The 14021-nt window shown below is 36.8% G+C and overlaps 1 long non-coding RNA gene across 1 annotated transcript in view; it reads right to left on the reverse strand.

The window, feature by feature from the left end:
- The window catches only part of LOC108301506, a 20061-nt gene extending 7700 nt beyond the window's left edge, over nt 1-12361 (reverse strand). Inside the window, exon 1 of the long non-coding RNA XR_001823903.2 lies at nt 12351-12361. This is a non-coding gene — a long non-coding RNA (uncharacterized LOC108301506). The remainder of the gene's footprint in view (nt 1-12350) is intronic.
- Nucleotides 12362-14021: the final 1660 nt, after the last annotated feature.

The following is a 14021-nucleotide window of genomic DNA, read 5'->3' on the forward strand; positions in this document are numbered from 1 at the left end:
AAAAAAAAAAAAAATACAGATGGAAGAAGATCTAACAATTTTCATTAAGAATTTTTATTTGCCTTGCTTGCAAGTAGTTTTACTCCCTCTTTCAGGTTATCTGTCTTTTAATGATCTGTTCACTTGCCATAAACAAGTGTTAGTTAGGCCATCTAAAATTTGTACTTCCAAAGAGATGACTTTTAGGTAAAGGAATGTAGAAAATTTAAATCTCAATGTCACAGAACAGAAGCATCATTATTTGTTGAAATAAAAAAGAAAAGGCATACATAGGAAGCATTTAAAATGAAATGGTCAAGAGTGAGTTTACAATAGGTAGATAGACCCAGGTCTCTGCCTTTTGCTTTGTGGAAGCATCTGACATTTTAGAAATCAGAAAGGGAGATATCCTTACAAAGCAGAAATTATCATTACAGGTTTACACTTCTTACAAAGAGTTTCAAAATAAAGGTAAATGCCAAAAACTTTGAAGACTGATTTAGTTCACTAGTCAGTCTTTCAAACTTAATTTGTTTCCTAATGAGATGAAATTCATGCGTAAATAACCAAACCAAAAATCAAACCAAAAGAATGCTTATCAGACAGAATGCCCTTTAGAAAACCAGATACCCCAAAAAGTAAGAGTTCACTGAGAAGGCGGGACCTCAAATCACGAAAAGACTTTCCTCGCAGCAAAGAAACAGCTTGTACAAGTGGAGAGCATAGTGAGCTCAGGTGAAGGTCATACACGATTTCAACTATCGCCAATCCAAAGAAGGCTTGTCACCTGTACATCTTGCTTCCGATAACAGATTATGTCAACTTAAACAGCAGAGATACTGACTCTCTAAAATAAAGAGTGTATTTAGGAAATAGCAATAAATTGCAATTTGAAATACACATGCTATGGTGGATCTTAGGCACCAAAGAAGCTGAGGGAGTGTATTAGTTTGTTCTGGCACTACTATAAAGAACTACCTGAGATTGGGTAATTTATAAAGAAAAGAGGTTAAATGGACTCATAGTTCCACAGGCTGTACAGGAAACATGATTGGAGGAGGCCTCAGGAAACTTACAATTGTGGCAGAAGGCAAAAAGTAAGGAGGCACGTCTTATATGGCTGAAGCAGGAGGAAGAAGGTGAAGTGGAGGTGCCACACACTTTTAAAAAGCCAGATTTCCTGAGAACTCACTCACATCACAAGAACAACAAGGAGGAAATCCATCCCCATGATCCAGTCACCTCTCACCAGGCCCCTCCTCCAACATTGGGGATGACAATTCGACATGAGATTTGGGTGGGGACAAAATCTAAACCATATCAGAGAGGCAACAATCTTAAAAGTAAGAGAGAAAGTTTATGTGAGTTGTTTTGTAATAAACCTCATTGGCCAGAGAAGTTTATTACAAGAGTTGGCAAATACTCATTGATAATGTTGGCTGTTGTTGGAGAGATGTCTTCATAGAAGTATCATATCTAACATTTTTGTGCTTTTGAGAGAGCCATTGCAGCAGCTCTTATTATAGACATAGGTACATGAAGGATCCTCTTTCATGGCCTCCCAGCTTCATTTTGCTATGGTTGATGAAAGTGACTCCATTTTGGTGCTCACAACTTTCACATTTCTCCATTTAGGTTGAGGTATTTTTCTGAAAGCATTTTACACTTAAAAGATATAGATTGGGTAAATCACCTGAGGTCGGGAGTTCGAGACCGGCCAGACCAATATGGAGAAATTTTATGTCTACTAAAAATACAAAACTAGTCAGGTGTGGTGGCACATGCCTGTAATCCCAGCTACTCGAGAGACTGAGGCAGGAGAATTGCTTGAACCCAGAAGGCAGAGGTTTCAGTGAGCCGAGATTATGCCATTGCACTCCAATCTTGGCAACAAGAGCGAAACTCCGTCTCAAAAAAAAAAGAAGGTGTAGACTGGCTGAAAATTTTAAAAATGAACCCACTATAGTTCTCAGTAATTATAGTTTCATTACTGACAGCTATTAATAGAGTTCATTAAATCCTATCAACCTCTGCGGTGAGCCAAGATCGCGCCATTGCACTCCAGCCTGGGTAAGAAGAGCGAAACTCCATCTCAAAAAAAAAAAAAAAAAATCCTATCAACCTGACATTTTCCATTTAAAAAATAGAGGAGAAAAAGTTTGATATGGGTTTAATGAGTACGTTTACATAGAAAATATCTAACTACTATATTCATCACAAAACAGATGTACAAACTGTGATTTTTTTTCCTCTCACTTGTTCTTATTTTATATATCATATTTTAATTGAGGAAATCATTGAGCATAGTGTAACAAATTTTTATAAGTTATTATAAAGAAGGTTTGAAGGACTTGTTAGAAAAAGTCTGGCAGTAGAAAAAAATCTGAATAGAAAATAAAAACAGCTAGTGAATGCTGAAATAGCATATTAAATATCTTCGACTCTAACATAGTTTAAATTTGGATTTTAGTATAGGCAGAACAATTTATTTCTACAGTCTTTTCAGTTGTTTGACATTTTATTGAAATCTTCATGTGCCTTCAACTGTGTTTGTATCATCTTTTTCTGTTTAGAAATGCTTGAATGTTTCAGTTATCCAAACGATTAGAAGGGAATAATTGTATTTCCAGTGTGAGAATAAACAATACTAGATATCCTGCAATTCTGCATTGTAAAAAATATTCCCATCAAATGCCCCAATGAATAGTCATATAAGTGACCATCTGTAATTATGTATTCAAGAAATGAATATTTTACATAAAAATACTTTGAATGGCTTAATACAAACTAAATTTTTAAGAGTACAACCACTATGTAAGTTGAAGAGAAAAAGTCTTGTGATTGTAGAAACTTTCAAGAGTCAACATTTACAAAAATTCTGTTGCTAATGGCAATACTTTAGTTATTTGAGTCACTGATAGAACATACTATAACAACATGCATTGTCACATCTGTATTTTGTCACTTCCAGGATAACAATACTATTGAGATATATAATTAGCCCTTATTTAAAAATATCAGATAACAATCATCAATGAATTTCTATCAAATTTTTCAATTTGTGTATTATAGCATAAGCAGAAATGTACTGTTAGCAATATCCGAACCAATTTTTCTTCCTAATGAAACAGCAAAACTCAGAATGAAGAAACCATTTAGTAAAGTTGATATATATGTGTGTATATGTGTATGTATAATATAATAGACGAGGTCAAAGAAACAAGTGATACACAACTTTGAATTTGGATGAGATGTCCTTGAAGATTCCTGTATGAGTCCTTTCTCACATTTCTTTGTGAAAATACCTGAGACTGAGTAATTTATAAAAGGAAGAGGTTTAATTGACTCACAATTCCCTGTGGCTGGGAAGGCCTCAGTAAACACAATCAGAGAGTCTCTCCTTTGACATGCAGGATTATAGGATTTACAATTCATGAGACTTTGGGTGCGGACACAGCCAAACCATATCAGCTCCTAAATCTCAGGCTTTATTACTAATATGGTTTGTATCTGTGTCCCTGATCAAATCTCGTGCCGAATTGCAATCCCCTGTGATGGTGATGGGGTCTGGTGGGAGGTGGTTGGAACATGGGGCCGGATTTCCCACTTTGCTGCTGTCCTCCTGATAGCGTTCTCATGAGACCTGGGTGTTGAAAATGTGTGGCACTTTCTCTCTTCCTCTCAGTCCTGCTTCTGCCATGCAAGATGCCTGCTCTCACTTTACCTTCTGCCATGAGGAAAAGCTCCAGTTACCTCCCCAGAAGCAAATGCTGCTATGCTTCCTGTTCGGCCTGCAGAGCTGTGAGATAATTAAACCTCTTTTCTTTATAAATTACTCCATCTCTGGTGTTTCTTTATAGCAGTGTGAGAACAAGCTAATACACTAGCCTTCCTTCTAGAATACATCTTAGCAAGGTCTTGAGCAATGTAACTTCATAGACTAGAGAAGGCTGAAACTGACAGTCTCTCCTTGACCAAATTGTAGTCAGCCTCTTGCAGTCCCTCTTCTCAGGCCTGGTTTCAGCAAAGACTCCTGCTAAGCCAGTTCATTGAGCATCCCAAGAATGCAGTTTAGCAAGACACACCCCCATCCCATCCCCGCACCCTTAATATCTAATTAGTTTTTATCCACTGACTCACTCACTGAGCTCTTTTTTTTTTTGAGATGGAGTTTCGCTCTTGTTACCCAGGCTGGAATGCAATGGCGCTAACTCTGCTCACCCCAACCTCTGCCTCCTGGGTTCAAGCAGTTCTCCTGCTCAGCCTCCGAGTAGCTGGGACTACAGGCATGCAACACCAAGCCCAGCTAATTTTTGTATTTTTAGTAGAGACGGGGTTTCACCATGTTGACGAGGATGCTCTCGATCTCTTGACCTCGTGATCCACCCAACTCAGCCTCCCAAAGTACTGGGGTTATAGGTGTGAGCCACCGCGCCCAGCCTCACTCAGCTCTTTGATTATAAATTCCCGCTCCTTGCTGGGAGAAATTTTAGTTCGATCTCTCCCTACTATAACTATATTATTACCCTATTGCCGTAGTCCTGAATAGACTCTTCTTTTCTGTTTTTTAACAGGCATCCAATGTAGACATTTCCTTTTAACAAAGCCTAGTGTCCTAATGTAGAGGGAATTGGAAAGCTAACAAAATATAAAGTCCTCCAAACCACACAAAACCTGGACAAGCTTGTCATGTGTGGGAATAAAATGCTGGAGGTGGGTTTGGCATGTGAATAAAACAAGTGTGTATCAAGAACCGTTAAATTCTCAGATTCTTTATCATTGCTGAATACCTTAGTAGTTATTTTTCATTTAACACAACAGGAAATGAGAGATTTATTTTCTGGAGATATTTGTCCAATTAAGGTGGAAATAAGATTGCCGTGTTGAGCAGATTATATAGGCTCAAAGCTCAGAAATAAATAAATAAATAAATAAATAAATAAATAAATAAATAAATGAAATAAAACTTGTATATCTAAAATGACAATCATTGACACAATAAGGTTCATGGAAACCATGATAGGAAGCATCTAGGTGGAAAGAAAAAGTTGAATTTTCAGTAGAGAGATTGGTAACAATGTAAATTTCCTCATAAAGTCAGGTGAAGACTAATTCTGAAGTCAGAGGAGGAAAGTGGCCTACAGCAGAGTGAAGAATAAGACCACCTTCGCAGGATGAGGGAAAGGTTCTAGCTGCTGTGGAGACAGGTATATTGATTTAGTGCCAGGTAGTTGAAAGACTATGATTATGAAGCCTTACTTGTATTTCCTCTGTGTTGCAGTGGCAAAGTCATCTGCTGAGAGAGAGAAGTGAGAAGGGGGAAGAGAATGTCAGAAATTAGAGGATTGTAGAGACTGAAAAAGTTACGTCAGGCACAATTAAAAACCCAGTTTCTAATGGTGATCATTATCTTAAAATAGTATCAGTTTGTTTTCTTGTATGATATTCTTCAGCAGTGATCGTAGACTTAGAAATATGTAGAAATCAAATAGTTGAGTTCATCCAGAGCAGAGGCTGACAATGTGCTGCTAAAAAGGACAAAACTGAAAACAACAGAGAGAAAGAGAGAGAGAGAGAGAGAGAGAGAGAGAGAGAGGGAGGAAGAGGTGAGAGGGAATAGGTTAAAAATCAGTAATTTTTGTTAAGTAAAGGGGCAGAGAGTAAATATTTTTATTTTGTGAGCCATGTTGTCTCCGTAGGAAGTACTCAGCTCTCCCTTGTTCTGCAAAAGCAACCTTGGACAATATGAAAATGTGGCTGTATTTCAATACAAAATTATTTTTAAAATAGGTGACGAATTGTATTTATCCCAAGGGAAGCAGTATGTCAATCCTTGTTTTATGGTACTAGCAATTACATTTTAAAATATTCAGTGATGGAATCTGCAATATTGATTCCCAAATATGGCTGCATATTAGAATCACAATAGAATGCCAGCTATCCATCCCAGAGACACTGGGTCAGCCAATCTCAGTTGGGGCCAAGGCACTAATATGCATCTTTGGAACCTCCTCAGGCAATTCTAACATAAAGCCAGTGTTGAGAAGAGCCATTGTTAGTTTGCTTGTGGGAGTAACTGACCACAGGAGGCAGGAGGATCCCAATGCAATAGGAGAAGGCAGAGGCACCAGTGGATTGAAAGTCTTAGTGAGACAGAAGAACAGCTGCAGGATGAATTGTTGACACACTGAACAGACAGAAGACTGATTCAAGAGTGGTGTGCTTTTTCAGCAATTTCAGAGGAATATCATGTTTTCTCATTGTATCTTTCGTGGATTTTGTAAGCAGCCTCTAAAATTACTCCATGTCACCCGTACCCCTGGCAGAGGTAACTCCTTGAGGAATCTTTACTCTGTTGTCCTGGTTGAATTTGTCTCACTTCAATATCAAATAGACTATAGCAGAAGTGACGGATATCACTTCTAAGATTAGGCTGCACAAAGACTGTGGCTTCTGTCTTGGGAATCCTCTCTCCCTCTTTCATCACAAGGGGAGCTGACTGCTATGTTGGGAGCTGCTTTAACAAAAGACCACATAGCTCGGAGCCCGTGTAACCAGTCAAAGCCAGCAAGGAAGGACCTGAGGACTGCCCCCAGCCACATGATTAATCTTGAAGTGAATCCTCCCTGAGTCCGGCTTTTAAGTGATGGCAGCCTATGGGAGTCCTTGAGCTAGAGGGCTTTACTATTTCTTATATGGTTCTCGACCCAGAGAAGTTGACATAATGAATGTTTGTTGTCTTAATCCACTAAGTTTTGGAAGTAATATGTTGAGGATCAACAGGTAACTAATAAAATGAGTGATTCTGAGCAACAAAGGCTTAAATGGAAGGAAGTTAAGGTCAAACAGGTTATGAATATCATCCTGTAAGACTACAGGGCTTGGCGCTTTGAAGGCGGGAGCAGAAAAGAAATCTGTAAGCTTGTCATTAACAATGTGACCAAAAACATTCATTATACTGGAGGACAAATGCTTAGACGTGCCTCAGAGAGTAGGCATTTTTATTCCTGAGTAGAAAAATAAAATTTTTAAAAAACATAGAGATTAAGTAAGATGAAGTTTCCAGCTTTGGATTTTGGCATTCAGGACATGGGGAGGATATGAGCTTCTTCTGGAGAATTTAGAACACAGTCAAGTTCATGATGAAAGCCTTTTTTTTTTTTTTTCTTTTGTAGATGGAATTCCACTCTTGTTGCCTAGATAGAGGGCAATGGCACATTCTTAGTTCACTGCAACCTCCTCCTCTCCAGTTCAAGCTATTCTCCTGCCTCAGCCTCCTGAGTAGCTGGGATTACAGACACCAACCACCACACCCAGCTACATTTTTTCTCTTTTTAGTAGAGGGTCAGTTTCACCATGTTGGCCAGGCTGGTCTTGAACTCCTGATCTCACGTGATCCAGCTGCCTCAGACTCCCAAAGTGCTGGGATTACAGGCGTGAGCCACCGCACCCAGCTGATGGAAGCCTTTAGCAGATAGAGAGGGTAGGGCATCTCAGCTCTTTTGATTCATTAAATGATTGTTTGAGTTGGATAAGGTGTGGGTATTTTGTCTTGTTTGGGTGAGTACATCGGAATGGTTTTCTAGCATTCCTTCCAGATTTTCCACAATAAAAGTTGTAAAAGTGCATTTTTATTCATTTCAGAAAGCATGCTGAGCACGCTTTAATGTTATCATTAAGTTGGTAGGGAAATAACCAATATTATAACTGCTGGTTTCCAGCCTCTTCTTTTAATACTTTCAGAAAGGTTCCAGAAAAAACCTAAGTATGTTGAGTATTCACATTTATTTTATGCCCTTTTAGTGTGATTTTGTAATACATGCATTTTTTTTGGTAAATATTGGAAGTTAATATTCTAAAGTTTAGAAAAGCGATTTTGACCACTCAACTATCGAGCCCATATAAAACCACATAACAGCACAGAATATAGTGAAAGAATAATTTAATAAACTTGGGAGACAAACTAGGCACTTTGTGCCAAGATTTTCAAGGAAGATACAATTTCAATACCAATGAAATAAACTCCCACAAATTGATTTTTCTTTGTGTGCGCTCATCAGTGTAAATACAATTAAGTAATAAAGCCTGTACTTGTTCAGGAAAGATGTTTTCTATTCATAGTATGCTATCTGGGTGCTTTGGTTTCTGATAATTTGTTATGTAAAAACCCTGCAAATTAAAAAATCAGCAGCTCTAAGTTCATGAGCCCTTATCAGAGAGGATTTAAAACCTGTGCATTTTCTTTAAACTGAGAATATTAATACATTTTTACAATCAAGTGATGAAACCATAATAATTTTCTGAAATAATCCAGAATGATTATATGACCCAAAAGTTAATTTGCATATGCTGTAATTTAAATAAAAGAAGGGTTTTTTTGCATTACAAAACACGAAAAATAAAATCAAACGTTGCATCTTTACTTTTTTTTTTTTATTGCATAAAGGAAATTCATTTACTTTTGCCGCCTCTTTAAGGACTAAAGTGCCCTCTAGCACCATGCAAGTTTATAAAATGCTTTCAATAGTTTAATTATAAGAATAATTAATATAAGAATGTATTATGAAATTAATTTAATAATAATAATTTCAATAATATATGTCTCACAAAAATACCTGAAATTACTATTAGTATCTCTGGTTTACTGATGAGAAAACTGTGGCTCAAAAATATCATCTCATGCAGGGGATGGTAGCTCACACATGCAATCCCAGCACTTTGGGGGCCCAAAGCAGGTGAATCATGGGTGGATCGCCTACTACCAGGAGTTTGAGATCAGCCTGGCCGACATGGTGAAACCCCATCTCTACTAAAAATACAAAAACCAGTCATGCGTGGTGGTGCACGCCTGTAATCCCAGCTACTCATGGGGCTGAGGTAGAGAATCTTTTGAACCCCTGAGTAGGAGATTGCAGTGTGCCAAGATCACACCACTGCCCTCCAGCCTGGATGACTGAGTGAGACTCCTTCTCAGGAATAAAATATATATATATCATCATCTCACCCAAACCCTGAAGCTAGAATGTTATGGTTTAGAATAATTCAACTCTTTTACCGACACCAAACCTTTTACTATTAACTAATCAGTTACACTCAGCCTTGTGTAAACGAATACCAAATAATATAGTTTTCCAGTAATTTTCATTTGGGTGAGAAGGGAGCATGCTGGTACCCTGGACCCGCTCATATATACTCATTCAGAATCTCTAAAATGTGGTGACTAAAAAGAATTTGATTCTGAGTCTGAAACACATCCACGGTGTTTCTTAGTAAGTTTCTGCAGCACAGGAGTCAGCTGAGAGAAGGTAGTGCCTCACTCCTTGCTGGTTATGGTAGGCAGAGGGTGAGTTCTGCGGCACATATGAAATTGTGGAGCAAGCAAGACTGCCTAGGAGCAGGGTACAGTCTCTGGATGTAGCAGACAGGTAAGCCTGGGTTACAGTTGACCCAGTGGAAAATTACAGGCCATGAATAAATTTCCAGAGATCTTAATAGGACCGTGCATTTGATACATTTTGAAAGTTCTCTGATAATTCATATGTGCAGTGTAGGCTGAGAACTCATATAAATAATATAGACATTTTTGCCTCTCAGGTATATGTGGACACCCCAGTTCAGATATGATGTCTTCATGATCATCAGAAATTCAGATGCTGCTGGCGAGAGATTGAGACCATCCTGGCCGACATGGTGAAACCCCATCTCTACTAAAAATACAAAATAGCTGGGTGTGGTGGTGTATGCCTCTTACCCCAGCTACTAGGAAGGCTAAGGCAAAAGAATCTCTATAACCTGGGTGGTGGAGGTTGCAGTGAGCTGAGATGTTGCTACTGTGCTCCAGCCTGGTGACAGAGGGAGACCCCATCTCAAAAAAAAAACAAAAACAAAAAACAAACAAACAAAAAAAAAAACTGAAATCCAGATGCCTATTATCTTGTTGTTTGCCACACCCAAGTGCTGCTGCTGCTGCTTCTCGTGTTGTTACATGGCTGCCCCAGATCCAGCCATCACAACTGCCTTTCCAAGAAGGAAGAAAGCACAAAGATAGGATATGCCCATTGCATGTAAGTCAACTTCTCAGAAGTTACACACATCACTTCCCCTTACACAACACAGGTCAGAAATTGGTTACGTGTGTCATGCCCTGTGTTAAGAAAAGATTGGGAATATAATATTTATTCCTGGTGATCATGTGTTCAGTTAAGCATTAGAGGCCATTGTTACTGATGGGAAAAGGGTGAGTGGAGATTGCCATTAACCAGCCGCCTCTGTCCAACAGGTACTTTATTCAGTGACAATGATTATAGGAAAGGAAAGCACTAGACAGTTTTAATTTATGAAAGTTGTTTTGTGTTTTTCTTGTTAATTTGCGGTGTGCTTATTTGTCTTATCCCTCTGAGAAATGCTAGAAATTTTGTAATGAAATTAAATATTTCATTGAACACAAAAACATAACACTATGGAAAAGAGTAACTGTTGTTTGGTTTTATTTATATATGTTAGATTGTTTATACTGGCTAATTTCCCAATGGAGACAGAACATTTCTAATATTTATTATAGGCATTGTGCTTGGATCTTTCTTTCAGAAAAGTGAAAACCAGCATACCTGGAATTCTGGTGCCTGGCATCTTGTTACACCTTCTTCCGATACACAAACATTAAGGAATGTAGAAGTTGAACATTGTCTGTTGTCACTGCCTCATAGAATCAACTTCTAGCTTGTTCACACTAGGGTGGGAAAATTTAAAGAGGGAATTTTTTAAATTCCCTCTTTAATTTAAACCACCTGGGAAGAACCACCTGGGTGGATTTTCACTGGGGATTTTATAATAAGCTCTCAAAATCCCAGATTGAGGCAAGGGAAGGGATGCCCAGTCTTATGTAATTATGAAAAAGAGATAAATTTTTAGCCCACCTCTGCATCTTCTAAGTCAAATAGAGCCAATGTGACTGTTGGGACCCTTGCTAGTAGGGTGTGCTAGGTACCAAGCCACAGTTAGATAATCAATGCCTTTTACAAGCTTATTTCCATCTCAGCACACCACATGCTTCATGTACTACCTGCATGTATGTAAGTTACACATCCAAGATTATATCATTGGGTTACATTAGTATGAATTATCTATCTAAAGAAAATAGAGTGATCATCATTGTGTATGCAAAGATGACTTGCAATTAATACAAACAAAAGGCTTCTTCTTTGCATATTTTCAATCAGAAAGTTGGACTAAATTATATCATTGGAGCATGAGCTCTGAAAAAAATATTTCCAAATAATTATTTACTGATAAAAATTATTTATTGCATGAAATAGAAAAGATCTGAAATTGAAACAAACGTTCATTTAAAATCGTTAATTTGAAAAATTTGAGTAATTATGACAATTATGAAACTCAGATGCCAGAGTCAGAGTCAAGAAATGAACTATGTCAAGCAATTACAATATGATTACAAAGCCCCTTGTATATTAATCCCACAAGCATTTTGCCATTTTTTAGATAATTTTATGAAAAACATCAAAAACTAGAAAACTAATGGGTAATGTGTATTTTAAGTCAAGAACAATATAGAAAAATCAATTTTTTCCTGAAAATTAAAAAATATATATATTTAAAATAAACATTTTAAAAATTATTTAATCTATGACCCAATTACATTGCTCTTTAGGTTCCAATGTCTCCACATGGAATCTACCTCTCTCACCTTGAAATTAGCTCATAAGTTAGGACAAATGATAGAGTGTCCTGTTCTATTTGGGATACATATAAAAGTTACCCCAAATATTAAATTAGATAGTGAAGTACAAAAATACATATTTTAAAAATATTAAACATATAAGCAATATAAATCTCTGTTTTGACAAGTGCCTTTTTAAACCAGGTTAAATACTTGTTAATAGAGTTGACTAAAGGCAGTGATGTTGGTAACAAGTGGCCCAAATGAAAGGAAAGTCTTGATATATGGTATATGACGACTTTCAAGGAGTAAACCCTCCACCATGGCTGTTTTCAAGCTATTATCCTTTCCAGATATTAACCCCTGCAACTGGAGTTGAAAAAAGATGGGCAAATGTAACAATAAGGATGAATAGGAGGGTGAAATCTTCAAATTACAAGAAATTGCAATAAAAGCCTGAGGCAAAGATATTTCAAGGGTTTTGGTTAAACAAAAGACACATTGGTTGGCATGAACAAGAGGAATCAACTATTGAAACCATTTTAGCCAATGGCAGGAAGATGGGATTGTGACCCTACTGGTTATAAGTAAATCTTTGTTTTAGAAACTCAGGTTTATCGAATTAAAATTTATATATGGTAAAAGTAATCTTTTCAAGTACTCAGTGTATTACAAACCTAGATGGTTATATAACAAATACCATACTCAAGAAATATAACAGTACCATCACCCAGAAAAACTCCCTTTTGTGCTTTTTGAATCAATATTTCTGCGCCCTCAGTCTTTGAAAATCACTGTTCTCTGTCCCAATCGTTTTATATTTTCTAGAATGTCATACACGAGGGAGCAAATAGCATCCTGTATGGGCTTTATGTCTGGCTTTTTAAACAGCATAATAAATTTGACACACATTCATGTTGTTATGTTATCAGATTTCTTTTTATTACTAAGTAATGTGATATTGAATAGACATAGCATATAACTTCTTGTCTATTCACCAGTTTTTGAAATTATGAATAATATGGTTAAAGTCACCAACAGATATACACATATATTACATATATGTATATAATATACATATAAATCAGTGGTTTCTTTCATTTTTATTGTCAAAATGATTTTTCTATTATAATTCCTTTGGTTCTCTGTTGAAAGTGGTAAATGAGCTTGTTGGTTAATTGCAAATATCCTCCTAGGAATTTTAACTAGATTGAATTTTAGGATTGAATTGTTAGAATGTTTTGAACAGAATTAGCTTCTTGTCAATATTGGCTACGAAGCTCTTCACTTATTTAATTCTTCTTTGATTTCTTTTACCAGTGTATTTTAGTTGTTACCCATTTTTCCACATTTTTGTAGATTAAGAATTTCATGTTTCTTGTGCTGTCTTAAACGTGACTTTAAAAAAGTTCTAATTTTTAATGGTTCATAAATAGTGTTGTAGAGTAATGGGTCCTGGGTCCCCCACCAGGGTATGTAAGTGCATGTGTTTGCTGCTTGAGTCCTGAAGGTTAGATGGTAAGCAAAGTTCATGGTGCCCAGCCAAGGAGCAGATGTCCCTTAAAACCCAAACATCCGTATCTAGGAACATACCAAGAAAAACACTGTCATCACAAGCAGTAAGAAGAGCCAGAAAAGTAACTTAAAAGCAGCTTAGAGGAAGATGGTGGGCAGCTGGTGGATCTCTGGAGTTATCCTGCTGCCCTGTATGTGAGTCCTAATAAGCTCATCTTCTCATGAAGCTTGACTTGTCTGAGTTATCCTTTGTTTTCTGAGCTCCATCTCTTTGGCGGATGTTCTATGCAGGTCTGGGTTTTTGCTGTAATAGTTATATATAAAAATAATTTTGTACATTAACATTATGGTGTTATGATAGCATGTAGTGTGAAATTACAAAACATTTTATTTCTAGTATCTTCACTTCTAATAATTTTAATTATTTTGTACATAATGGAATTTTGTGCAAAGACCATCCATGAATCAAATAGAGTTTTGTTTCTTTTTATGATTTGTATGATTTCTATTTATTTATTTTTCTTACTTGAGTACACGGGTTAAAATTTCCAGTATAAGATTAACTAGATCTTGAGGACAGGTTTCATGTACTTCTTTCCTTCATGCCTCTGTATAACATATATTGAACTGTATAATACATACAACACACCACTATGTTTGTTTTCATATAATTTTTACTTTTCTTTTTTAGTTTGTTTACAAAGCCCCTATATCTCTAGAATCATTTCTCAGATTTATGATTTGATTGCCTTCACTCCTTTTGGAAGATTCTTATTCATTACGTTATTAAGCATTTATCTTGCTTGTTCTTTTTCATGAATCTGTAGACACTCAGAGCTGTCCCACAGCT

The sequence above is a fragment of the Cebus imitator genome, unplaced genomic scaffold (genome assembly GCF_001604975.1).
Source record: "Cebus imitator isolate Cc_AM_T3 unplaced genomic scaffold, Cebus_imitator-1.0 Scaffold35, whole genome shotgun sequence".
Lineage (NCBI taxonomy): Eukaryota > Metazoa > Chordata > Mammalia > Primates > Cebidae > Cebus > Cebus imitator.